The 26855-nt window shown below is 54.3% G+C and overlaps 1 long non-coding RNA gene across 2 annotated transcripts; it reads right to left on the bottom strand.

Annotated features, from left to right (window-relative positions):
- Positions 1-529: 529 nt before the first annotated feature.
- On the bottom strand, positions 530-18505 carry LOC123332530. Of its 2 annotated transcripts, XR_006549336.2 has the most exons (5): positions 17947-18505; positions 5757-5795; positions 3343-3448; positions 2984-3123; positions 530-819 (listed from the first exon to the last, which is right to left on the bottom strand). It is a non-coding gene; the product is annotated as an uncharacterized LOC123332530 (long non-coding RNA). The 2 variants fall into 2 exon arrangements; XR_006549335.2 differs by lacking the exon at positions 2984-3123 and having other exon boundaries at positions 17947-18404.
- Positions 18506-26855: the final 8350 nt, after the last annotated feature.

Genomic DNA, 26855 nt, shown 5'->3' with positions numbered 1-26855 from the left:
CTGGGGCAGCGGTATGTACACTTCAAACCCTCCAGGAGCATAACTGCCTTGCCAGCCCTAAGAGAAGCCACTCAATGTTCGCACCTTTGGGGCCCCCAGGGTAAACCCTGAACTCCCCAGGTCAGAGTGGCCTTTGGCTTCAGAGACTCAGAAATGTCACTGACATGATTTTCTTTCAGTCAAGTTGAATTCCATTATGAGCCCTATCAACCCAGTTCAGTCTCAGTTATTATTGATGTCTCTCCTTACCCCCAGCACCCACCTGAGGACATGTCATGGCAAGGGTGGGAGCAATCCCACACAAAACGTGTCTGCTCTTGGCCTAACGTTGCCACTAAGACACCCTCTGTCCAAACCCAGAGAGTCCGTGAGGTCTGGCTCTTTCCTTTAGTTGGGGCCCTAATGCTCAGGCACACTGCATCTCTATCCCCATCCTGTCCCTGTGCTGGGAAGCCACCACCGCCATACACACACGTACACACATGCACACACAGCCAGGAGGTCTCAGCCCAACCCTCCTCCTCCCCGGTTCAGTTAAATCACTGGCTATTAACACCAAAATATTTTGTATTGGGGTATAGCCAATTAACAATGTTGTGATGGTTTCAGGTGAACAGTGAAGGGACTCAGCTCTACACATACATGTGTCCATTCTCTCCCAAACTCCCCTCCCATCCAGGCTGGCACATAACATTGAGCAGAGTTCCATGTGAAGGAGCACTGGCTTTTAGAACAGAATCCACAGGAGGCTGGCTGTAGGCTCCTTCCCACCACTCAGCAGAAACCTGGAGCACCAGGGCTTGACAAGCCTCGGAGACCCTTGGAAGAAAAATTACAGTGAGATCAGGGTCCCAGTCATCTCTGCGAGTTATCAGGGAGCACGAGTGATCTCACCATTGAAGTGATTGTGTCTTCATTACCACCCCCCACCTCCTCACAGCCATCGGGGAGGGTCCCACCCAGCCACTGTCATGCCCTCGGCAGACTGGAGGACACCTGCCAGTGGCCACATGGACCACATTCAGATGCTGGCCATAGGACACCCCTAAGGTCATCCGTCATCCTCAGTCTATCCCCTCCCTCACAGGTGAGGCTCTCCCCTCTCTGCATCTCAGGAGAGCAGCCAGATCTCTGGGCTCCTGGGGCATGTCCGTGTGATTTAGACAAAGTGGTTTGAAAATATGCCATTATTCTCTGAATATTATAATATATCTGCCGTGATAGGTCAAATGCCACAAGCTCTTTCATCAGCAATTTGACACTGAACAAAAGAAAGCACTTTATATTTTGAGTTATTAGAGAGAATGGCTTAATGGTTTTCTAAATGGACCTTTGGATGCTGAAATTAAGATGGTGCAATAATGGGATAGTGCCATAGGCTGGGTATAGCAGCCCCTCAGGAGGAAGAAGCAGGTTCAAACTCCTCTCAACCAACAGGAGACATGTGCAGTTCAATAAAGTGGGAAACCTTCACCAGGGACCAGACATAAAGTTCACTGAGTTCATTGATTCCTGGCCATGAGTAAGCACAATAGAAAAAGACACTGAGGGTCCTAGTGGCCACAAGTTTATGGTGAGTGAGCACAACAGTCTGGGAATTTTAAAGCCTAAGAGTAGACTACAGCAATGGACAAGGACCAGGAAGCCTTCTGGAATAAGATAGAGCTTCAGATCAGTTCACTGGAGAACTATGGCCAATGCCTGACTGGACACTAGCTACAGGGGGATGGGTAGAAGATTCTGAGAGGCACACAACAAAAGACTAAACAGACCTCAAAGGGTAGAGGACGGGACCCTGTCTAAAAGACTGAAGGATAGTAAATATTATCAAGAGTTTATGACTTAGTGACAAGAATGCCAACTAGCTACTCTCCACTTTTCTGGTGAGAAGAGCTGGGCAGAGCCAACTGTGGTCACGGGAGGCAGTGCCGAAGGGCTGGGCATCGGGAAAGTGAAAGTGAAAGTGAAAGTTGCTCAGTTGTGTCCGACTCTTTGTGACCCCGTGGACTAAACAGTCCATGGAATTCTCCAGACCAGAATACTGGAGTGGGTAGCCTTTCCCTTCTCCAGGGGATCTTCCCAACCGAGGGATCGAACCCAGGTCTCCCGCATTGCAGGCAGATTCTTTAGCTGCTGAGCTACAAGGGAAGCCAGGAGCTCACTCTTAAGTCACCAACCTCTTGATGTCCTATCCCCTCTGCCCTCCAGGACTCTTGGTGTGGACTCGCCCTTCATGGGAGAAGCCCCTCACTTGCAGGGTTCCTCACTCTGTCCAAGGTGCATAAGTATAGGGACTGTGAATGAATGGAGTGTTCTGGCTTTTCATATAAGCTCAGCCGGGAGCCTGCTTTCTGTGGGGTCTTAGTGTCCTGTAAAGGAAATCCAAGTGTACTTAAGGCAACCAGCTGGGACAAAGAACCAACGAAGCGTGTACACAGTGGGGGAGGGGGTGAGAGGTGGACGGCATTACTCTGTGATGACAGTCCTCCCAGGGCCTGGTCAGGTATCCAGGCCCTGCCCTCTGTTATGCCCACCTCCTGTCCCTGTTGGAAAACTTTAGAAATTTTAGAAGAAGAACGTCCCTGGGACCCTCAGACCTCTGGGCAGATGTCCTCTGGGGGAATCCCACCCATCTACCCAAATGGCAGGGTCCGTTCTATTTCCAGGAACATTCTGCCTTTCTCCAAAGCCCGAGCATCCTTTGGGCTTTCTGATAAATCCCCAGGTTCTGTCAAATGATTAATTTAGATGGGAGTTCCCCGCCCCCATTCTTGGTCTTACTGCTCCATGGGGCCACATGACTGCCTGAGCTGTGCTGATAAATAGCAGTAAACTTTCAGGGCTCAGAGTCAGCAGCCTGAAGCACAGTGGCAAGGAGGGGGTGGGAGGTGTCCGGTGCTCAGGGACGTGGGGGTGAGGGCATTTCCAGGGGAGGTGAACCGCTGGCTTTGAAGTGGGGTGAGATAAAGAGCTCAGCTCTTACCCATGTTTCCTGGAATGCACACTTCAGAGTTGTTGGTGGTGGGGAGTGGGGGAGTGGTTCAGGAGGGTGAGATCCAGGAACTTGACTCAGGCTAGTTCATGTAGGAAGAGGCACTGACCTCACAGGTGTTTCTTCAAGAGCTGGCAGGTGGGACAGCACAGCAAGGCTGGGATTTGGTCCCCTACTCCCTGACTTCTGGCCTGCAGCTTCTCCCAACCCCTCCGCAGCCCTCTGCATCTGCACCCTCTCCCATGCAGTGGTTGAAGGATGCTGGAGGTAAGGGGTCTTATCAAAAAGACCACTGCCCCTCAACCCACTGGACCAGAGTGCAGTCACCAGGCCAGCCCCAAAGAGCTTACCAGGTCCAAAAATAGGGCGAGGCCCCCAGGGTCTGAAATGGTTCACCAAACCAGCCTGGTCTTCTGGATCCTTGAACAGACCTCGACTCCCATCACAAGCCTGAAACTGACCCAGAACACCATGGTCTGCTTGTAGAATGAGGTGCTGAGCCCACAGAATGTGGCTTCTATTAGAGGGGACACCCCACCAGAAAATGTCCCACCAGTTGATGGGTACAACTCCTTTGGCTCCTGCCCCAGCTAAGGTTGGGCACCTAAGAGACTGCCAAAGCCTGGATGGAACTGAGCTCCCTAGTGGGTTTTCCTTTCCAGAAAGCAAGTTCCAAACTTTGGGTGGAAGCCTGCTGGGCATACCCTGCCCCCTAGGCCCGAGGGCACCAGGTAGGTTGCACGAGACTGGAGGTGGGCTGCATGGGCTCCCCACTCCTGTTCTCAGCTGTCCTGCTGAATCTCAGACACAGACCTGGCTGAGGGATTCAGCAACACAGTGGTGTCTATGCAAACCCAAGGCTTCTCACCAGGAACTGGTCTTCCAGGAGGGAGGGAAGCTGTCGGATGCTCCCATCCCTGCCCTGCCCACAAGAGGCCTGGGGAGCGAGGGTCCCTGAGCCTGGGGCCCCACTGGGGTCTGGTCAGAAGGTGGCAAGTGTGGGCACAGTGGGGCCCCCTGAATCCTCAAAAATAATCCTCAGCGCTAATTCCCATTTCCCCAGGAAGAGGGCCAACATCGCTCAGATCCATCCCATTTTCTGCAAAAAGGCTTTTGATTTCACACCCAGTGGACCTTTTCTCTGAGTGGGAGTCCTGCCCTACGCCTGGCACACACCTCAGGGGCCACCGTGTGGATGGGTTCCTGCCTGTGCTGGGGATGGGAGAGGCACCAAGGGAGAGGGGCATGCAGGACCAGACAATAGCTGGGGGTTCAAGAGGGAGGGGACTCAGGGCGTGGAGGGGGCACTAGGGCAGGGGGCTGGGGTAGAATGAGGGAGAGAGAAGAGCAGGAGGGAAGGGAGAAGGGGGGCAGCCCCCTCCAGCCCTCCCGGGCCCACTGATCTAATCACATCAGGTGTGCTCCAGATAAATATTAATAACCCGGTGACAGAGGGAATTTGGGGAAATCTAATTAAAAGGGCACCATGCGAGCTGGCAGCTTTACTAAGGAATCACTCCTGCTGAAACACATGCGCCGGAAGAGGACGCACAGTGAGCTCCCGAGGGCCTGAAGACGGAGATGAAATCCCCGCCCCACCACAGCCGCCCACCCAGGGCAGAGCGGGCAGGACCTGACCTTTCGCAGGGCGGGTGCCTGGCTCCAGCGTCCTCCGAGTGCCCCCACCCACGTGGCCCCAGCCTGTCACTCCCAGGCACCAGCCCCGAGCGCCATCTTGAGGCTAGGGCACCTGGCCGGCCCCTCATTCCAGCGCCTTCACCCTCAGCTCCTCAGCTCCCCCATCTCTGCGTCCAGCCGATGGTCTCAACAAAACCTGAACAAGTACCCCATGTCCCCTACCCTCCTCCAAAGGCCAAGAAAAGGCAACCTCGGGCCTCAGAAGGGCTCCCTGGGTACCTGGGTTTCCCTGGTGGGGGCACCCGGACCTCTCAGTAATGCAGACCTGACCTCCCCAGCAAGGTCCTAACCCACCTCTGAGAGCTGTCTATTCTTACCTCAGACAAAGCCCTTACCCCAGGGCCAGAGGGGCTCTGTGCCATGACCCCAGAGCCCGGCCTGCTCGGCAATATCTATCTGCCTGGTGGGTCCCTTGTCATGAGATTCACAAGCTCCCAGGGCCCATTTTCTCTGGAAATCAAGATTCATCAGGGCCCCCTGTGTGAGTTAATGGCTCGCTTCGGCCTTCATCAACTTGGGAGTTGAGATCCCTCCTGGGCTCTGCCATCCGGCAGCCCAGCCCCCACCCTCCCCTGGCCCCTGGCCCTGTCCCTGACAGACAGATGGATGGCCTGTCCCGGCAGGTTGCACAGCTCTTGGACCTGAACAGCAGCATCGCTGGCTCTTTATTCTGTATTTAGGGTAAACAGATCTCTCTTTCCAGGCCCCTCTTTGCCTCTAAGACTGTCTGCAGGAGAAGCCCCTGGGAGGGGTGGGTCACCGCTGACTGTCCGCCTGGCTGGGAGCAGGCCACATCGGGAAGGCCCAGGAAGAGAAGGGGTTAGTTCATCCAGTACCACTCCAGACAGAGGCTCCATCCTCCCAGCCATGTCCTGTCATCTGGAATATCCCCCATGATGGAGAACTCACTACCTGTCAGAAGAAGCTGCTCTTTGGCCAGGAGCCATGGGACCTCTATGCGGACTAGGCAGGCCTGAGCAGGAGGCCAGTGAATACCAGGGAGGCAGGTGTTTGGGACACAGACCCTGCAGGGCCCTTTCCATCCACTATAGCACTCAATACTCACCGCAGCCAGATGGGGGCAGTGCTGGGTTTACCCTATTGCCTAGAGGAGAAAACAGAGAGGTTAAGTAATTGGCCCAAGGTCACCCAGCCAGTAGATGGCAGAGCCAGGACTGGTGCCCAGGCTTTTCTGATTCTCTTTTCTCTGTGCTTGGACAGTCTCTGGCCAAGGGCTTGGGGCCATCCTTCTCTAAGGGAGGGGATATCTGAGCACTCAAGTGGGCACCTTGAGTCTCAGTTTACCTGACTCTGAACTGAGCTGCTCCTCTTGTCGCTGGTTTTTCCCCCACGCCCACCCAGGGAATGATGGATCGGACATGTGAGCTGGCATTGTTGCATGACCCTGAGCACGATGCCTCCCCTTTCTGGGCCTCTGTCTGGGGGCAGGATGTTGGTGTGCGATACCCGGCCAGATGATGGCAAGTCGTCACCCCCTCTAGGGGCTTACCGGCCTCACCTTGCCTCACCCCTTCCACTGGGACCCCAGCACCCAGCAGGGAGGAGCCAAGGTCACCCAGACCCAGGCTGCCAGGAGATGCACCCAGGAGCCAGCTCCTGGAGCTCCACCCCCTGCAGGCTGGTGAGAAACGCAGATTGTCCTGCCTGCCCAGCTGGGAGCCCACAGAGTAGAATGACCTGAGTCAGATGCACCGTTGGGCTTGGTTCTAAGGTAGAGGAGGAGGTGGGGGCCGAATGGGGCAGCTCTGGGATGGAAGGAGCAGCTGCTAGTGTCTGAGTGTCCCTTGAGGCAGGGATGGCGGTCCCTTAAAAAAAGGGGAAACGAGGCCAAGTGGGAGCTTCTCTTCAGGGGGCAGAAATGGGGAAGGGCGGGGCTACAGGGAGTTGATTCTGAAGTAACAGAGGCCCTGCCTCTCCCCCACTGCAGGGTGCAGCCCAGGCCTTTGCTCAAGCAGTGCAGTGGGAAGTGGAGGAGAGTGAGCTTCAGGCTCTGTCCTAGTCTCCCCAGGTTAACAACTCAGCTGCAAAATGGGGCTCTTTATCTGCCTTCCAATGCAGGGGATGTGGGTTCGACCCCTGGTTGAGGAACTAAGATCCCACATGCCATGGAGCAAGTAAGCCCGTGCCCTGCAACTTGTTAGCTCATGAGCCACAGCTAGAGGAGCCTGTGCACCAAAACGAAGGCCCAGCACAGCCCCCAAAACAGAGCTCTTAGTGCCCCCCTCCCAGGGAGAATAGCAGCGACCATGCGTTGAGCATCTGTTGTATACCAGAACCCCGGTCCAGGTAGAGGATGGGTTTTCAGGGAGAAAAAGGCTAAGGGAGGGGAACTACTTGCCTGAACCCACAGGGAAGAGCCACGGGCAGATTCGGAACCAGGGGGTGGGCCCTTCACAGCACCCTGCACCCCTTTCCTCCTCCTGCCTGCTTGTTCCCCACTCATAGGGCTGCCTCAGGGTGCCACTGGCCCCTGCCCTCGTAGGACACTGTCAGGTCCGCCGTGTCCATAGTGTGGGGCCAGGAAGAAAGAGACCTGGGCCAGCCTGAAAGGTGATCGTCACAAAAATCACATAGCGAATGTTCGGGGAGCGTGACAAGCTCCACTGTTGGCACAAGGGCCCAGAGTGATGAGGCTGAGACTGGGGGCCGGGGGCTGTGATGGAGGGGGCAGCTTCTGCACTTTGGAAGATGCCTGCATCCTGCATCTCTCCCATAAAGTGGCTCGGCTGCCCAAAGTCACCTCTTCCAGCCATCCGGGAACCGAGGCCTGCACACCTGCCTTTAAGGGATCCTGCATCCCGGGTACCAGGAGGTGGTCATGTCATTCTGCAGGGTCCTCACCCTGACCAGATATGAAAATCACGTGGGGACTTTAAACCAAGGGGGTCTGGACCCTCTCAGCTGTGCAGGGAGATGGGGGAAGCCCTGTTTGTTTGAGGGGCTTCCCTAGTGGCTCAGGGGGTTAAAGTCTGCCTGCAGTGTGGGAGAACCGCACTTCCCCTCCACACCCTGAGTCCCCTCCCTCTTGAAGATCCCCTGGAGAAGGAAATGGCAACCCACTCTAGTATTTTTGCCTGGAGAATTCCATGGTAGGAGGAGTGTGATGGGCTACAGTCCATGGGGTCACAAAGAGTCAGACACGACTGAGTGACTAACACTATCTGTTTGAAGGTCCCTTGGCACCTCAGAGTGGATGCCTCACCCCTGCCCTCTAAGGGGGCTGCTCCCCACTAAAGTCTGGTGCTCCCTCACTGCCCCTCCCTCCTCCTCCCACCCACGCTGACCTTTGAGGCTGCATGGAAGTACCCACCCTTCTCCCTAGGGAGGTACTGGGAGAGGGTATCTGGCACCCAGGACTCCCTGGGGCTCTTTTCTTCTCACCCCACCCCTGCTTTTCTATCCTGGAAACCACAGAAGTAGAACCTCTCTACATCTGCAAGCTTAGATCTTAAATCCACAGACTTGCTGACTTTCCAAAATGCTAAGCTGGTGTGACCACATGATGCTTCACCCTTATTAGACAAGAACCAGCCCCTAGTGAGTCCTTGGCGGCCCCTAGGCCAGGCCTGCCAAATCTGTCCTGCCCACCTTCCCTCCCCCTTCTCTGGGGCCACTGATGCAGGGCTCCTGGATCAGAGCATGCCTGGGAAGCCAAAGCTGGACCAGGCGATGCAAGGGGGCATTGAACTGCTCTCACCTCCTCCCAGCCTGGGCATCAAGGCTCAGCCCAACTGTCCCACATGCCCCCAACAGCAGGGGCCACTTCTCTCAACCTCTGTGACTCCACAGCACCCCAGATCTTCAGGCCCTGGTCCCCATGAAAAGGAGAGCAAAGAGAGACTGGGTTTCCAGGGGTACCAGCTTTGGCTCTAAGGCTGTCTTTTGGGGGGGCTCCCAGACCCAACCCATTTCTAGGCAACATGAGTCTCCCCTAATTTGGACTTTGAGTAAAAGAGTGGGTGGGATCCACATTCTTGCATCCAGCTGTAGGAATGTGGGCACATCACATGAGCTCTCTGAACTTGAGTGCCAGCAACCAGGACGTTGGTTCTACTTCCCAGAGCTGGCTCCTTCACCTCCACCCTCCAGGCCTTGGACTTCCTACTGGGACCTCGCCCTCAGCAGTGGGTCACTGGCATGGCCCCGAGGCCCCCACATTCAACATGGAGCCTGGCCAACAGCAGCCTTGTGGTCTTTGAAGATAATAAATTAATAAACAAGTGCCCCTCCCTGACGCTCAGCAAATATTGCCAGAATGAAGGCACGTCTCTACCAATATGGACACATGTCAGAGTACACAGACCATAAAAGAGGCCGTGACAAGTGCTGATGGAGAGATAAGATTAGATCCCAGACGTAGAGGCCGGCCCAGCAGGTCGCTGAGGGGCACACAGGGTGGAGTCTGAGAACATTCTCGCTGCTCTCTGGAATCCTCTGTGCACTGAGAGAACTTTGGTTCCAATCCAGTATCTCTCGCTGTGTGACTTTAGGCAAATTGCTCAGCTTCTCTGAGCTTCATTCTGCTCACCTATAGAATGTGAACAGTAACAATACCCAACTCCCACATTTGTTTCAAACTAAATGAAAAGCATGAGGTCATATAGATCATGTCACACATGCCTGGCCTGTTAGAGGCCCTCAGACTGTGGCCATGTCATTAGGGTCTGCCTCACCTCACATGGAGAGCACAGCTACAGGAGAGACTGAGTGGTTTGTTCCCGTGTCCTCAGTTCTCCTGCCCTGTGCAAGCCCCCTGTTACCCATGACACCATTTCTGGGCTTCCCCCACCAAGGTCTCAAAGGTCTCAATGCCTGCCCCACGGCAAAGTCCAGGGCACTGCCTTGTGGGCCCAGCTGTCTGGCTACTGTTTGTCCAGCCCTCACGGCATCCTGCAGACAGACAGGTCCTGGACCACTTCACAGATGAGTAGACAGAGGCCCAGAGAGTTGTGCAACATGCTAAAGGCACTTGGACTGACTGGGGCCAGCCCAGAGGGAATGGGGTGGGGGTGGGGAGTGTGAACACAGAGGGGCAAAGGGGATCGCTGTCTCCAAGATGGGAAGGCCACCTGAACCTAACCACAGTTTGGGGTTTCTGCAGACTGGTGCTCAGCCCCATGGGTTGGGGCGGATCGCTGGGATGTTCGGGTCTCCTACTCCAAGGCAGCACTGGTGCCTGGGCCCCTGTGGGCCCTGCTCTGGGTGAGGGAGTGAGGGTCCCAGGAAGCAGAGACCATCTACAGCACAGATCAGCCTCTGCTGGCTGCAACCCAGGGCCGGGCAACTAGCACAGGCTTCCCACAGTCTCACAGGATTTGTATCTTTCACAGGCTTTGATTTCACCTGAGGGACAGGGCTGTCAGAGCATTTGGACTGTGGTGGTTTGGCCTCACCAGGCTAGGGGAGGTGGTGGCAGGGGGCTGGGGGTTCCTGGAGCTCCATGGAAGGAGGAGATTGTCAGAGAGGAGCACCTCCTCAGGAAGGTCTTATATCCCTGGGGGAGGGCCAGAGAAGCTGGGCCAAGGCCTCCAACCTGGGGGACGGACTCAGTGACACGGGGGGGTGACAGGGTTGCTGGTCAGGAGCTACCATGCTGGGGGAGGGGTGCTGGGGTCCTAAATTTAGGAGGCTAGTATCGACTTAATAAAATACCCAGGAATTTTAGCAGCAAAATGGGTTTCTTTGGGAACAGCAAAGAATTGCAATTTGGGACATGTTATCCATGGCATACCACAGGCAAGTCAGGAGAACAAAGCAGGGGCACTTTCTTTTATAGAGGAGAAGGGGGATTGGGAGGGGCTGTTATAACCAAAAGAGCTCATTGGAGGAAACTAGGAGTTGGAAGTGTTGTGGCTTTTCATTGGCTGAGTTGTGGCAATCTCTCAATGGCTGGGTTGTTGCCAGGCCAAGAGAAATTCTTCCTTTTCTTGCTGGATAGAAAAGTAGTAGCCTTCTTGATAGAAATGTGAGGTATTCTCTTCCTGTTGGGTCTGCAACTGATGCTGAATGGTAGACTATGAGAGCTCCCCCTCTGGCCTCCTAATTCCATTTTATTTTATTTTTTTCAAAACTTTTTTTGGCCGCACCTTGTGGCTTGCAGGATCTTAGTTCCCTGACCAAGGATTGATCCTGTGCCCTTGACAGTGAAAGGCTGAGTACTAACCCCTGGACTGCCAGGGAATTCCCCCAATTTCATTTTAAATGAAGCTTCTGTTTATTACATTTCACACCATAGAGCTGAGGTATGATGTCACAACGCTTGATTGGAAGCGCTTTCTCTGCCGCTCTTCAACCTCTCTACGCACGGTGGAGGCCTCCCACACTGTGGCAGTCATCCGGGGACCCAGCTGCTTCCCACTTCCAGAGGGAGATTTGTGCGTGCCAGGGGAGAGCCAAGAGCCTGGCACGATGTGATGGCAAGAGCACAAGATTCAGAATAAGGAAGGCCCTGAAGTTCCAGGCCACAGTTAGTCTATACGGTGACAGGCTTCGGCTGAAGTGAATGCTTTGGCAGCCCCCAGATGGAACAGGGATCATCCAGGCACCTTCTGTTATTCCTCCTAGTGGCCGTACAGGGTAGGGCTATTATTATCCGCATTTCTTCAATTAGGAAACTGAGGCACAGAGAGGTTCAGCGACCTGCCTGAGGTCACACAGCTGCTAGTGACCAACGCTGGATCACTGCAATTCCTCTTGCCCTCACCTTCTGCCCTCGAGGTTGCTAATGCCAATGGGAGGATGACAACTCAAGCACAGGTGTCCCAGGGAGATACTGGCCAAAATCAGCTCCCGGAATGGGGGAGGGGTGGCTCTCACCAGAAAGCAATGAGCAGGAAGGCAGCATGGCCCGCTCTAACCTGGCCTGAGCCCCACGGATACCCTTAGACAAAGTTCTGGGGAGAGAATGCACAAATTGGAAATGACCTAGGACACTTGAGGAGGAGTTGGTCCTCCCCACAAATCTGAAGGAACAGGCTTTCGGGATAAATGAGAGGCAGTGGAGTGGGGTTCAGATCCCAATCTCTGTGCCTCGGCTGCCTGCCCATCCAAGTAAGAGAGAGCTGCCACCTTCCACACAACATGGGTGTGAGGGATGAGATGTGCCAAGTCGTGTCCGACTCTGTGTGACCCCATGGACTGTGGCCTGCCAGGCTCCTCTGTCCATGGGATTCTCCAGTCAAGAATACTGGAATGGGTTGCCATTTCCTCCTCCAGGAGATCTTCCCGACCCAGGGATCGAACCCGCAATTCTTAGGTCTCCTGCATTGGCAGGTGGGTTCTTCACAACCAGTGCCACCTGAGAAGCCCTGAGAAATGAGATAATTGAGGTAAATACAACAGGTGCCTGGCACCAGGCAGGCCCTCGATGGTCCAAAGCTGCTTCAGAGAATTTCGACAAAACCCAAGCAAGCTTTCTGATGTCCTGGTCCCTCAGGGAACGGGGGTGGGGGGTGGGGGGCGGGAGACGGAAGTGGGTGATTGAACTAGGCCCCCTTCCTGTTGTCAAGGGGCTGGTCAGCCTGAGGCCTGTCTGAGGCCTGGGGGCCTCCTGGAGGGGCTGCTCCCTGTTCTCAGCTATCTCTCAGCCTTGAACTTTCTATTCTGTTTTGCAACCCACTCAGAAAGCGGCATTTCTAAACTCCCTTCTTATCACCGGGAAACTTCTGACACAACAATAGCTGATTGTACTGCTCTCCTGGGTGCGGCTAAATTCCTGGACCCCACCATCCTCACTGCGCCCCCGCCCCCTACAACACGCACACCTTTTTTTTTTTGGTAGCTTTGGAACTATAATGATGCCATTGTGATTGGTGTGTTCAGGTGACAGTGTGACCCTTGAGTTTAGAGGCATGAAAGAGTGGTGGGGGCTGGGAAGAAAGGAGCAGAGGAAGAGAGAGGGGACCTGGAGGCAACCAGTGAGACAATCAAGGAAAATCTTCTTAGAGCCACAAAAGGACATTATCTTGCATCAGTCACCTGGAGATAGCAGCGACTGGACTGGCTAGATTCAAAAATAGGTACTTACTTGTCAAAATACCAATTTTTTTCAGTTATTATAATTTTCTCCTTCTCCTTGAGCCCAGCCAGTAGGACTCAGCTGCATAGAGTTGATACAGATTCATCTGAACGGAAACTAATAACAGGCCATCAGATAACAACTCTTGGTTGGCCACATGCTGCCATGGGGAGTGAGTCAGTCCCAGCCCGTGGCCAGCGTAGCTCTGTGGCCCTGGGAACACCAGACCTTGAGCTTTCCAGAGCTCAAGGTCTGTAAACAGAGCAGGTGGGGAACCCTTGGTTCAGGGGTAGGTGCCGGCCACTGGCAGGTGCCCCAGGACTGGGCCTCACAGTCCTGCCTCCAGTTCACTAACCTGCACCCCCAGGAGATGGCCCCTACCCAGAGATCGGATGCCACCTACTACTACTGTCCCCTCAGCCCAGGGGACTTCCTGCCTCACCCGGGCTCCCAAGAAAACCCCGGGAGGCATTTCTTAGAATGTTCGGCAGTTGCTGCCCATTCAGAAGGACTTGGCAGGGGCCCAGTAGCCGGAACAGAGAAGCAGATTGAATTTTGAGACCTGGAAGCCAGGTGCACTGGCGGTGAGACTGACAGGGCCAGTATGGTGCCCACATGGACACTAAGACCTGTTACTTTGTGGGAAGCTCAGGAACCCTAACTTCCTGTGATGCTGCCCTCCAGGGCCTCTACCTGCAACGTGGCACCTCCAGGACTAACCCTTCCTTGGCTGGTTGGTCCAGGAAAACAGGGAAACCGGTAAACGGTGAGTTGGCATTCAACACCATGAGTAGGCTCACAGAAAGGAGTCATTCTCTTTGTTAAAGAAACAAATATGCTTAAAGACATTGGTGTTTGCTCTCTTCTGAGTGTTCACTAGCTTTGTCCCACTCAGCCTTCCCCACAGGATCTGACTGGGAAAAGGGGCACTTGCCCACCTCAAGGCCCTGGTCAGTTGCCTGGCCAGTTTCATGGCAGGGGCTGAATAGGCATCTGGCTGACTCCAGGGACACACCACTAGGGCTCAGGCATCCCTGGCTTTATTTCTGCCCTGAGACCCCTTCTCATCCTGGGTGAGGCTCCCCAAGACCTGTGGGACAAAACTTGGACATCAGAAGAGAGACCTAGCTCACGGTCACCTTCTCAAGTGGCTGGACTGCCCTGCCCAGCAGAGGGCCTTCAAAGGTTTGGGCTCCAGATGGGCGTGGCGTTGGAGAGCAGAGAAGAAAGATTTGCCAGGCTGGGAGGGGCTCACAATTGGGAGGAGCCCACGTTAGGAACATTCAGAGACCACTGCAGTGGGGGCTGGGAGCAACCTTAACACGTATGCCTGTCTCTCCTGGAGAGAGGAGACATGGCTTGTTCTTCCCTGGGCAGGGTGGGCAATTCAACCCTAGAAAGGACTTTCAGATGTCCTGTGAAGGGGGTCATGAACTCTCTGTCATTGTGCCATGCAAGCTAGCCTGGAGAGGGCGCTGGGTAGCAGGCTTATGGGTCAACCAGATGACCTCTGAAGTCCTGAGAAAAGGCCAAAGGTTCTGAGACCTGGGACTGAGGGACAGGGGAATGGGCTCAAGTCAAGGAAGGACCAGGGGTTAAGGGAGCCTCCAGGAACCCAAGGGATGTTGGAAATGTTTGTGCATGGGTCCTATCTGACAGGGAGCCAGGCACACACACACTCTGTGTGCTATAAACAGAGCCATGAGCCACAGGGCAGAGCCACAGGGTAGGACCACATGAGAGAGGGACAGAGGCCATGGCAGTTGGGAGGAGCCGTCTGAGCAGGTGAGGTCAGCCAGGAGGGCTCTCTGGGAGAGGTGACTCTCCTGCTGGGCAGGAAAGACATCTCTGAGTCTCTCCTGCTGTCATACTTCCCCCAGGAGAGCAGAGGCAGGCCACACAGCCTCTTGCCGAATAAGTGGCAGAAAAACCTAAGCCTTTAAAGAAAACCAAATTATTGAAGCTTACATGACCCAAAACCAAGTATTTTAAAGTGTGCAGTTAAGTGGCATTTAGCACATCCATTATGTTGGGCAACCATCCCTTCTATCTAGTTCCTCAACATTTTCATCACCCAACCCATGCCCATTGACCAGTTCCTCCTCATGCCTCTTCTAACAGCACCTGGCAGCCATCAATCTGCCTTCCAAACCCACAGATTTGCCATTCTGGATATTTCATATCCTAAGCCATTTTTAAAAGAGCAAAAAAAGAACACACAAAACAACAGATAGTTGGGATCTGGTCCTTCTGCATGTTTCCAGCTGTGTGGTCTTAAGCATAAAATTTTGCCTTCCTCTGCCTCAGTTTCCTCATCTGAAAAATGGGCATAAGAGTGTCTCATAAAAAGGCTGTCATGGGCAAAAAGGGGTCATCTGGGCAGTGTGTTGAGTGCAGGTCTGCCCCTGGAAGCCTGGGTGCATTTTAGCTGCTGTTGCCACGGGCATCAGATGTTAGGATGGTGTGGGACAGGACAGTGGGAGAGTGGAAGGGCAAAGCCAGGAACAGGAGATGTGTTTTCCACTGGGCAAGGCTTGTGTGTGTCCCCTGGGCAGGTCCCAGACCTGTTTCCAGTCTGCGTCTACTTCTGTGATATTGGGCCTTAGTTTTCCCATCTGGAATGGCAGGGTCTCACAGTGGGTGGAGCCTGGCATGATGCTGAGGGTTGGGAGATACTCAGGAAGGAGTATTCTGTCCCCAGGCAGGGCTGCAGTGGGGATCATGATGGTCTCGAGAGGAAAGACCTGGACTGGGTGACAGCAGGCAGGTGCCCAAGGCAACAGTGATGGGGGCTGAGAGCAGGCAGCCGGGGCCCTGGCTCCTCTGGCGTGTCCTCTGGAGCCAAGCTTTTGAACAAGTGGCTGGATGCTTCCTGCCCTGGCTCCCCTTACAGGCGATCCATCAGCTCAGCTGTTACTGTCTGGGCCAGCGAGTGGCCATAAATGCGCCCGCCACCTCCCATCAGCCCCCACCCCCACCCCCTGCCCCCGCAAGTGGGCCAGGTTTTATGTTGTAAGAACACTGTGGGGCGTCTCAAACACACCGCTAATGACAGGCATCATGAAGCAATAAAAGTGATGGGGCTGGGAGGGGGCTGGCGGGAAGGGCGGGGGGCCGCCAGTCCCCAGCTCCCCTGGCGGTGGTGGCAGGAGCTCTAGGAGAATTGATTAGTCTTGGACGTGCTGACCTTTTTGTTCTTGAAAAATTGCTTTTGAGCAGCTGAGGCAATAAAAGTAAATTGATTCAGAGAGTACGAGGATGAAATTTGCGTTAGGCAGGGAGGGGCAGATAAACGCCTCTTGACGTCAGCACTCCTCCCCGGCCCCCCCGCCCCAGCCCCAACCCCTGGGCAATACAAGGGCAGGACCTGAGGAGCCTGGCAAGGTGGTGCTGGGGGCCGCAGGGCCTGGCACACACTCAGCAGAGCTTCACCAAATGTCTGGACAGAGAAATGAAACTGATAATGAAGAAGGGAGAGCTGGAGACGAAAAGAAGTCAGACTGTGGGGAAGGGAAGGAGGCAAAAAAGAGAAAAACACCAAGGGGAAACAGCTAGGGGAATTCAAGCTAGACAAGAAGAAGGCAATGAGGACCCAGAAGGGAGCCAGGGAAAGGAGAGAGGGGATGAGACTAGCCCAGGCTCTCCCGAACACTGCCTGTGCCTGACCATCTCATCGAATCCCCACAAAGCCTTATATTTGTCCCCATTTTATAGAATGAGGAAACTGAGGCCCAAGAAGGTCATGTCACCTGTTCAAGGTCACTTGGCAGGACAATGGTAAAGCCCACTAAACCCCTCTGAGGCCAGGCAGGGGGATCCCAAGGGTGGACCCATTACTAAGTCATTGTCAACACCAAGGAGGCCCCCATTGCAGGGTGGTGGGCTGGGTGTCAGTCGTCCTGTGTGCCCCTCACCGCCTGGAGCCCATTTCTTCTCTGGGGGCCTTGGGGAAATGGCATGAGTCCTTGTTCGGGAAATCCAGAGCTGGTTGCCCAACATGCTCTGGGGAACTGACCCTAGTTGCTGGCCCAGGAGACATATTTGATCTCTGCAGTAGCCCAAACCACCACCCACCAGGGTGTCTCCACATTCATGAGCCACGATCCTGGATTTGGGTTTGGGGGTTTGAGATGTGGGATCCTGTGACTTTAGGGTTGGAGTGTGCAGCTTCAAATGGTGACTAAACACCAAATCAGGCCCGTGCAGTAAGTGGTTGATGTCTCTCTAAAATGCAGGCACCCCACGGGGTGAAAAAAACCTAAACACATCTAGACTCTGTGAATGATCTTGTCCTCAGGCTGCCCTCTGCCCCCAGCCGGCCCCAGAGGGACCAGCCCCCAGCTAAACGTCATCTCAGAAGTTCTGGATTCCACACCCTGACATGACTCTCCCACCCGCGGGCACAGCACCCTGCTAGTCTCTTCTCTGCCTCTGTCTCACCACACGCTCACACCTGCGACCTTCGCCCTCCTCTCTCTCCCAGCCTCGGGAGAGGGCCAGGAGGCCTTGCTGCCTCGATATCCCCGGAGGGAAGGGGCTTGCCAGAGTCTCCGCGAGGTCTGGCTTTCCAGCCTCCCTGGATGCCAGCACGGGACCGTCTAAGTGCCCCAGCCCCCACGCGCAGCTCCAGAGAGAGGCAGCCGGGGTCTGGCGTTGGCCGTGAGGGTTCGCGCTGCGGGTCCCAGAAGGGAGGGAGGGCGCGGAACCGCGGGGCGCCCCTCCCCCTGCCCCTCCGGGCTCCCGGGGGGCGGCGGGCCTGGGGCGCGCGGGTTGCCGGGCGACCGCCGTTGCCAGTGGAGACGCACACGCACACTTCCCCCTGGGCGGCAGAACTAACGCAGGCTGCTGCGGGGTGGTGGGTGCCTGCGCTGCGGGGCGCACAGAGGAGCCTGAAAGGAGTAATCGCGTGGGGGATCCTCCAACCCTCATGGTTCGGGGATGGAGGGCGACCTCTGGCCCCCATTACCTAGTCGGAGGCGGGAGGACCGCAGGACACCCACCCAGCATCTCCTGGCCTGGGTGCCAAGCCTCCCCATGCCCACCGGCCCTGAGCGAGTGCAGGAGAAAAAGCGGCAGTGACTCCACTCATGCTTCCCAACCCGACTGCCATCCGCCTGGCAGTTTGCCTGCAAAGGTCCCAGGAGGATGGAAAGGGAGATTTGTCACAGGAGATGGGTTATTTCCCTACAGGGAAACTCTGAGTGATAGGGAAACTTACCTCAAGTTTTAACTGCTAGCGATCCGACCAGCTGTGCTAGGATTCGAACCCAGACTCCTCACGCTGCTAACTTTGTTCCGAAGCTTGTGGGTAACCGTGGGCGGCGCTCTCGCCCTCTCTGGTTGCCCTCTTCCTGCTGTAAAAGGAGGTGGTTCCTGGATACGCGAGTGCAGCCTGGGGTGCAGGCTGGGGCCTGGCTCTGGGCCTGGAAGCCACTGCGGGGCCCGCCTCCCTCCCGAGCGGTCCTAACACTGCCAGCGCATGAATAAGGCCTGGCAAAGAGCCGGGGAGGGTGTGCAGAGGTCAGCCGAGAGGGCTGTGCAGGCAGCCTGCTTGGGACTTCATGCCAGGTGCAGCCAGGCGATTCTGCCTGGGCACAGCCTGTTTCACTTCCTCTGGAGCAGGGGGCAGCCAGGAGCGAGTGGTGGGGGCTGTAAACGGGGGACCCAGCCAGCCACGTGCTGGAGCTGAGAGCCGGGAACTTACTGAGGTCAGGTTTTCACCCCTAGTCCCCTCCCCCTGAAGACTAGTCTTGGGGAGCTGGCAGAAGTTGCCATGGGAGGTCTCCTCCCGTGTCTGGACTGGTGGTCCAGCCTGTGGCATCCAGGGCTAGGCTCCACAGCAAGATCCTTGCATGGCTAAGTTCTAAAAGACTCCAGGAATCTGTGCCCACAAATATGGCTAAAGGCCTACCAAGTGTCTAGTCTATGATTATTCATTCATCAAGATTCACTCAGGATTATTCAGTCAGCTCAGTACTACTGTGATCCAGTGGAAATTCCTCTGAAAGTGTTCTGGACTTCAGAGTAGCCGTGTTCAATATTCAATGGGCCATCCGAAGCAGGTCAGTGACTGTAACATTGAAAGGGCCTCTTTCTGGGGAAAGGGCATTGCTGCCACTTGGATAATGTACCCACCACCACCCAGATTTTGTCTTTCTCCCCAGAACCTGAGGCTGGTGGGAAAGGAAAGCCTGCTCTGCAGGGCTGTCCCCGTGGTGGCCCGTGAGCCGTCCACTCAGCACGTGTCCTGGCTGTGAGGGAGAGTGGTCAGGAACGCTAACTGCACAGGCCAACTTGCTGTACAAGGACGGGAAAGGCACTTGATGTGTGTGCAGCAAGGCAGGTGGCAGCATGAACAGTTAGGGGAAGTGTGCCTTCTCAGAGGAGCCACCACACATCTGTGGATAATGATTGGGGGGTGGGAGTGTGTCTATGTGTTCACCATCTGCAGGCACATAGTATGCAGTGTGCACACACAAGGCAACACCTGGGTGAATGCCTTTCCTGGTGAGTTGGTGACACAGTACGTTGGAGGGAAATGACTTTCCAGGGACTCCGAGCAGTATCCATGCAGAGAAGCAGGTAGTCCTTGCCTTGTGGCCAGAATTGTTGTCTTTGTTGTTGTTGTTCAGTTGCTAAGTCATGTCTGACTCTTTGCGACCCTGTGGACTGCAGTATGCCAGACCAGAACTGATCCCCCTCCCCAGGGGGGATCCCCAGGGGGGATCCCTCCTCAGGAGGGAAGTTGTCATGGAACCCCAACGATCCCAACTTCAAGTTCCCCAGAAGCCAACACTTTGGGGAGATCTGGTGAGGCTTTAATGGTCTGCCCTAGCTGAGAATATCTGGGTAACTGCCTTTTAGAATCAGTGGACAAGACACATGAAAACTCCACTCCTGTTACTTTGCAGCCTCCTTCAGGCTTTTGTCTTGGTTTGGCTTGTGACTGTCCAGCAAATTTCAGCATGTTGGATTGCTCACTTTTCCCACCAGATCTGGGTATCTCCTAACAGTCATCTCCATCATCAGTGAATGGAGATTTCATGCCCTAAAAGCCATCCATCCTGGTAGCGTTTGTTGGGTTTTGAAGGGGAGCCCACACCTGTTCCTGAGCATGGGCAGCTCATGATGCCACGCAAGCAAAGCCAGACTTACTGGAGAGGTGACAGCCCTGGTCTGTGTGTGGTCAGCCACCATCCATTGTGTCCCGCTATGGGTGGGTCTCGGCAGCACTGGGGGTAGCTGCGTGAGCCTGGAGGGGGTCCCTGTTCTCTGGAGAAAGCCGAGTGACCGCGTGCTCCTCTCACAAGGTAACGTGCTGTGTACAAAGACGGGAGAGCAGCTCATTCCAGCTCAGCCTTTATAATCCCACCTTTAGATCCTCCAGTGGGGGCAATGGGTGGTCTTTTTCAGTGCAGAGGAATGTTTGAGACAACTGAACTTCCCCGCAAGGAGACGTGGTGTATCCCAGATCAGAAAGCGCAACACCTATTTAATTCAGGGCTTCCAAAAAATAGACCTTCATGTAATTCTGTTTGCATGGAATGTCCAGAATAAGCACCTCCATAGAGACAGAGGATTAGTGGTTATTGACTGGAGGGAGGGAGCAGAATGGGGAGTGACAGCCAATGAGCACAGTGTTCTTTGGGGTCTAGGAAAATATTCTGAAATTAGATGATGGTGGTGATTACACAGCTCTACATGACTGAAACCATTGAATTTTACTCCTTTCAATGAGAGAATTTATGATATGTTGATTGTGTCTCAGTAAACCTGTTAAGTATTTTAAATAAGTCTCATGGGCAAATGTTCCTGATGGTAGTAACCAGTACGTACATAATTTCTTCTTTATTTTAAAAATATATGCACAGGTGTATGTAATGGGAAGATGGACAGGAAATACACTAAAAACACCAGCAGTGACTTTGGCTGGGTAAAGGGATCAGAGAAGGTTTTATTTTTCCTGCACAAACAGCCAGGGGGCAGAATCCATCTAGACTTGGGGGTGACGCTAAAGCCCCAGAGCCAAGACCCTGGACCAGCCCATCCCTGCCCAATGCGGACCCCGTGACTCACCAGCAGAGGCATCATGCATCAGGCAGCCAGGGGTCAGCTCCTCTCTGGGGAGGGAATGCTGCAGGGCCGGCCGGTGAGATGGGCGGGGCGGGCGTGGTGGGCAGGTTGACTCGTGAGCCCCATTCTGGCTGTGAGCTTCAACTGGTTCCCCTCCAGGCAAACAGGCAGGAGAGGTCAGGCAGGAGACCAGCAATAATTACCCGCCGGGCAGGCAGGCTTGGCACCCCTCCTTCATTCCCAGGCAGAGAGGTCACCCCTGGCGCCCAGGCCTGCCCTGATGCCACAGCCCAGCAGCAGAGCTGACAGACGCGCTCATGACCCTCCAGGACGGTTCAGGCGGTTCCCCAGGACGGAATCCAGCAGGGGGCCCATATCAGGGCCCTGGGCCTGACTCTCATTCTAGACTCCCAGCAAAATCCTTAGCTCCTCGAGTCTCCATGTGGAGCAACTGTAGCCCTGTGTTTTGCAAAGGAACTGGCTCCATAAATAGTGGTAGATGAATGGATGGATGAAGTGGGACAGCAGCCTGCCTGTCACCTCCGGGTGGCCGGAGGCGCACACTGCCTTGTAGGGGAAAGTGCCCAGGGAGCAGGGTCAGCACCACAGGCACCGCCTGAGTCACTTGGTTATTCCTGGCCGCGGAGGAGGCGGGACTGGGGCTGAGCAAGGAGGCCACCTGGCTGCCTGGGGGCTTGGCGAAGCTGCTGTCAGGGAGTTCAGCCCTGGGGTAAGTCGAGCAGGGGTGTCTGTGGCTGGGGTAGGAGGTTTTCAGAAGGCTGCTGGACGGGGCTGGAGGTCATGTCCAAATTAGGGCCTGAGTGCATGGATGCACAAGCTGGCAGCTTGGTGTGCTCAGCACCGCGCAGCTGGTCAGTGAGTGCTTCCCCAGGCCCTGACCTGCTCAGGGGACTGGGATGTGACCATGAATAAGGAGCCGCAATTAGCCCTCCCTTTCACTATCCTGATGCTGGTCTGGCTCGTGCTCAGGGATCAAGGGCTGCCTCGCAGTGTTTGTTGCCTCCAGAGCCCAGGGGAGCCCAGAAGATCACAGGTTCGGCCAGCTGTGGGTGCTGGCCCAAGGGAGGCCAAGCCGATGGAAAGCTCATGGCATGGATGTACCATGGGCTCCCCTCAGCACAGAGAGGCCACGGGAGTTAGTGCCAGATGCCAGAAACCCAGGATCAAGGCCCAGCTCTGCCTCCTTCTGTGTCGCCTCAGGCAAGTTACCTCACCTCTCTGAGCCCTGGTCTCCTTCACTGTAAGATGAAGTTAAAATAGTGGGTTCCAGAATCCATGCAAGGGCTTGGTGCAATAAACACTATATGCAAAGTGTTTGGCATGTAGTCTGTACTTAAAAAGTGGCAGCTGTTGCCATAATTTTTCTATTATTAATAGAAATAATATTAATATCATTACTATTACTGGCCAGTCTTAATATCTTTAATCCCAAGACGAGATCAGTCCCCAGGGCTTTCCCTCCATTGTTCAGCCTCCTCCCCTTTCTACATACCTAACTCTGGTGACTTAGGGTATGTTAAGCTACCTGGAGGGTAAGGCCCATCTCACAGAGGGGATGCTGTGAGATGGGCCTAAGCTATTCATATTCTCATGAATATGAAAGGTTTTGCCCCAAAAGCTCTTCTGACTTGGCAAAAGTTCCAAGTGCCCATCCTCAAACTTGTCCACTTGCTTTGTGACCATGGGTGTCCCTTCCCTTGCTTTGGTGGCCTCTTGCGTGGCCCCCACTAGTGCCTAGTGCCTGGTTCCCTCCCCAGTCAGCAGGGACCCAGAGCAGAGTTGGTGTGAAGGGGGTACTCCAGGCTCTGTCTGGGGGCCTCTTACACCCTGGCAAGGCTCAGCCAGGCAGGAGGAGGCAGCAGGACGGGGTTTAAGGAAAGGCCAAGGAAAGAGGAATCTCGGCCCTTGAAGTCAGCCTGTCTATTTTTACATCCCATCCCTAAAGGGGCCAGGACGGCAGGCCCATGGCCGTCACTCAGCATGAATGTAATCCCCAGGGAATCTGGTGTCTTTGGGAAATTGGACCCAGGCTGGGGATGCTCAGAGGCCCTCAGTCCCCCTGGGGGGACCTGAAACAAGGGAGATGCTGGCCTCTGGAATTAGACGGCCTGGCCTAAGCTGAGAGTGGGGCAGGGGCTCCACCTCTCCAGACCCCAGCATCCCCTCTGTGAGATGGGCCTCACCCTCCAGACCTGTTGAGAGCTGAGGGGGTGGAGCTGCAGGAGGGCTTCTGGGTGGGGTCTGCTTGGAAGCAGGCTGAGTAGGCCAACGCCTGCAGGCCTTCTGGAGAGGACTTGCCCTGGGGGAAGGCCCTGCTCCCCTGGGGAGGGCCCTCTGAGGGCATGGGTCAGGGGCCAGCACGACAGTTTGCTCAAACAGCAAAGGCCTCACAGCCTGACCGGTGGAAGTCAGGGAACTTCAGGGAGTTGGGGGGAGACTACCCGGATCTGCCTTCAGGAATAAGGGGCTGATTTCCGGCAGACAGCCTGGAGCTCTTGGGCCACCGTGGAAGGTTCTGTCACTCAGTGGAAGAACGGTCCTCAGCCAAGGGCATATCCTTCCCAGGGAAGCGGGCATCCAATGACCAGAGAGGGCCTGCCAGCCCTGCCTAGCTGAGGCAGCCCTGAGCCCAGGTGTGGACTCTTCCTCGGGGCTCCCCGAAGCTCCGCCCCTTCCTGCTACCACTCCCTCCTCAGGTGAGACCCCCAGCTGCTACGCCTCCTCCTGACCGCAAACAAGCCACTCAGCTCCACACAGCAGGCTGGGCAGGTGTGAGGTCCTGAGAAGACCCCACGCGGATGCCGCCTCCAGTTCCCCAAGCACAAATCCACCTCCAGGACTTCTGGAATGGGTTGAACTGTGTCCCCGCAAAATTCCTGTCTATTCAGAACCTCAAAAGAAGAAAACACAGGGTTCATGCTGGTGTCATTAAGTTAAGGATCTTGTGATGAGAGCCTCCTGGATTTGGGGTGAGCCCTAAACCAGTGACTTCCATGAAGAGCAGAGACATAGAGAGACATGCAGAGGGGGCTGAGGGAGACGGAGGCAGAGACTGCGGTGATGCAACGAAGGAACGCCAAGGGTGGCCTGCACCCCCTGGGAGACAGGGTGCCCCCTCAGGGCCTCCACGGGGAACTGGCACTGCTGACTGTGAGCGAATACATTTTTGCTGTTGTAAGCCGCTCAGTATGTAGTGATCTGTTACAACTACCGTGGGAAACGAATTCAGTTTAAAGACAAAATGGTCTAAAGGCACAGGGATCGCGGTCTGTCCCTTGCAAGCTGCCTTACTCCCCAGGTGCTCTGGTGCTGTGTGGTACTTTTATTCTGAAGTCACTTTGGCGTCTCAGCTGAAGAGAAATGATATGAGATTTCAGTTAAAGGAACAGGCTTGTAGCTGTTAGGGAATATTTGTTGGAGGGGAGCTGGTGTGGAAGAAGGGACACAATTGCAGGGTGACCCAGCACCCCATTTTAGCACTGAAAGTCCCACACCCCAAGAAACCTCAGTGCTGGGTGAGATGCACCCAGGCAGCCTTGTGGCCTGGAGGCCTTTGCAGTCCAGTCAGGTGAGATAAGGAGGCAAGAAAAGGAGGGAGCTGGTCTGGGGATGTTTGGGGAGAATCGGTGGGTCTGAGAGGCGTGAGGACAGGAGACACCAAGGCTGAGAGGGGCCGGTTCTCAAGAAGACGTGTTTCTCTTGGGATGTGTAGGTTGATGTCTGAGTGGGTTGTATGGCCTGGGAGCTGCTGTGCAGCCCTCCTAGACCAGCTAGGAGGCCAGTGTTAGAAGCAAAAGTGAGAGACCAGGATGCCAGGGGACCTCATTCCAACCATGTGGAGAAACAAATGCCCCAGAGCCCTGAGGGCAGGGGGTGATGCCAGCAGGGTGGTGAGAACCCTGAGACCACAGGACCCAAATGCTGGACACAGTGGGCAAGGCCAGCAGGTGCAGAGAGGAAACCGCAGCTCATTCACCCTGTTAAGAGGCACAGCAGGTGACAGAGAGACCCAAAAGCAGCAGAGCGATATGAAGAGGGGAAAGAGTCAGGTCACACAGAGAAACCTGATAAACACAACTTCAGCCCGGTGGTCAAGGTCGACATCGGCAACGATGGTCAGATGCCCTTGACATGACAAGTTGAGCGAGGCCCTTTATCTCTGAAGTCTTCCTCCCCTAAACGCACCACCCAGTCCGGTCCAGAGAACGACATCAGACTTGTCCCAGTGGCTGCGCTCTGCAAGGTATCTGAGCAGTGTTCCCGCAAAGCACCAAGGTCATCCAACCAAGGAGAGTCTGAGAAACTCACAGCTGAGTGGTGCCTGAGGAGACGTGACCAATAATGTAACGTGCTTCCTGGATGGCGTCCTGGAACAGGAAAAGGACATTAAGGAAAAACTACAGAAATCTAAAGGAAGCGCAGGCTTTAGCTGGTATTTAGCTGGTAATAATACGTCAATACTAATTTGTTAATTGTGACAAATGTGCCATCCTTATGTATTAATTGTCCAAGAGAGCTTCCCTGGTGACTCAGATGGTAAAGCGTCTGTCTGCAATGCAAGAGACCTGGGTTTGATCCCTGGGTTGGGAAGGTCCGCTGGAGAAGGAAATGGCAGCCCTCTCCAGGATTCTTGCCTGGAAAATCCCATGGACGGCAGAGCCTGGTAGGCTACCGTCCGTGGGGTCGCAAAGAGTTGGACACGACTGAGCGACTTCATTTTCATTATGTATTAATACTAGCAGAAACCCGGGGTGGGGGTGTATGGGAGCTCTGCACTGGCTTGGAAGCTTTTCTATAAGTTTCCATTCTAACATTAAACGTCTATTTCGAGGACTTCCCTGGTGGTCCATGCTCCCCAATGCAGGAGGCTCAGGTTCAATCCCTGGTCAAAGAACCAAATCCCACTTCTCCAGCTAAGAGCTTGAAGATTGTAACAAAGACGGAAGAATCCGAGTGTCGCAACTAAGACCTGGCACAGCCAAGTAAACATATAAACAAAATAAGTATTCTTTAAAATGTTTAGTTTTTTAAAAAAAGAAAGGAGCAACATTCACAGAGTACAGATAATCAGATTACAAAGGAAGAAATACAAATGGATGAATAAATATGAGAAAATCCTTGATCTTTCTGATCACTAAATAAAAGTGGACAACAATGAGATATTTTTGCCTTATCCTGTGGGCAAAGATGAAGACTCTGATGGTACCAAATGTTGGTGGAGGAGTATTGAAACAGGCACGTGTTGTTGAGAGCAAAGAAATTGGTAATTTGTCCCAACCACATAAACACAAGGGGAAGAAAGGTCATTTGCTGACGTCTGTTATAATATTCACATCTCTGTATACTGTGAACCAGCAGTTCCAATTCTAGAAACCTAGCCTCCAGAAACTGTGGGGAAAAAACATTTGCTTAAGGGCACAAAGATATTTGAAGCAGTATTGTTGGTAAGAGTGAAACTGAGGGAAAACGTCTATGAATAGAATATTGATTGAATATATTTTGATACATTTAATGGAATTTTAAGGATCCACTTTAAAGAACTACATACATTTTTATAGAATATATGAAGTTTATAGAGAAAGTTTTCCAAGATAGATGATTAAATCATAATGCAAAGGATTTCCCTGGTGGTCCAGTAACTAAGACTCAACGCTCCCAATGCAGGGGTTCCAGGTTCAGTCCCTGGTCAAAGAACTAGATCCCACATGCCCCAACTAAGAGCTCACATGGGGGAACTAAGACCTGATACAGCCAAAGAAATAAATACTTTAAAACATGATAAGTGAAGTGTAAGTTGCTCAGTCATGTCCAACTCTTTGGGACCCCATGGACTATACAGCCCACGGAATTCTCCAGGCCAGAATACTGGAGTGGGTAGCCATTCCCTTCTCCAGGGGTTTTTCCCAACCCAGGGATCGAACCCAGATTTCCCCCATTGCAAGCAGATTCTTTACCAGCAGAGCCACAAGGGAAGCCCAAGAACACTGGAGTGGTTAGCCTATTCCTTCTCCAGGGGATCTTCCCTACCCAAGG

The sequence above is a fragment of the Bubalus bubalis genome, chromosome 3 (assembly GCF_019923935.1).
Source record: "Bubalus bubalis isolate 160015118507 breed Murrah chromosome 3, NDDB_SH_1, whole genome shotgun sequence".
NCBI classification, from domain to species: domain Eukaryota; kingdom Metazoa; phylum Chordata; class Mammalia; order Artiodactyla; family Bovidae; genus Bubalus; species Bubalus bubalis.
Note: the sequence above shows the minus strand (reverse complement) of the source record. Positions and strands in the feature narration are given on the sequence as shown.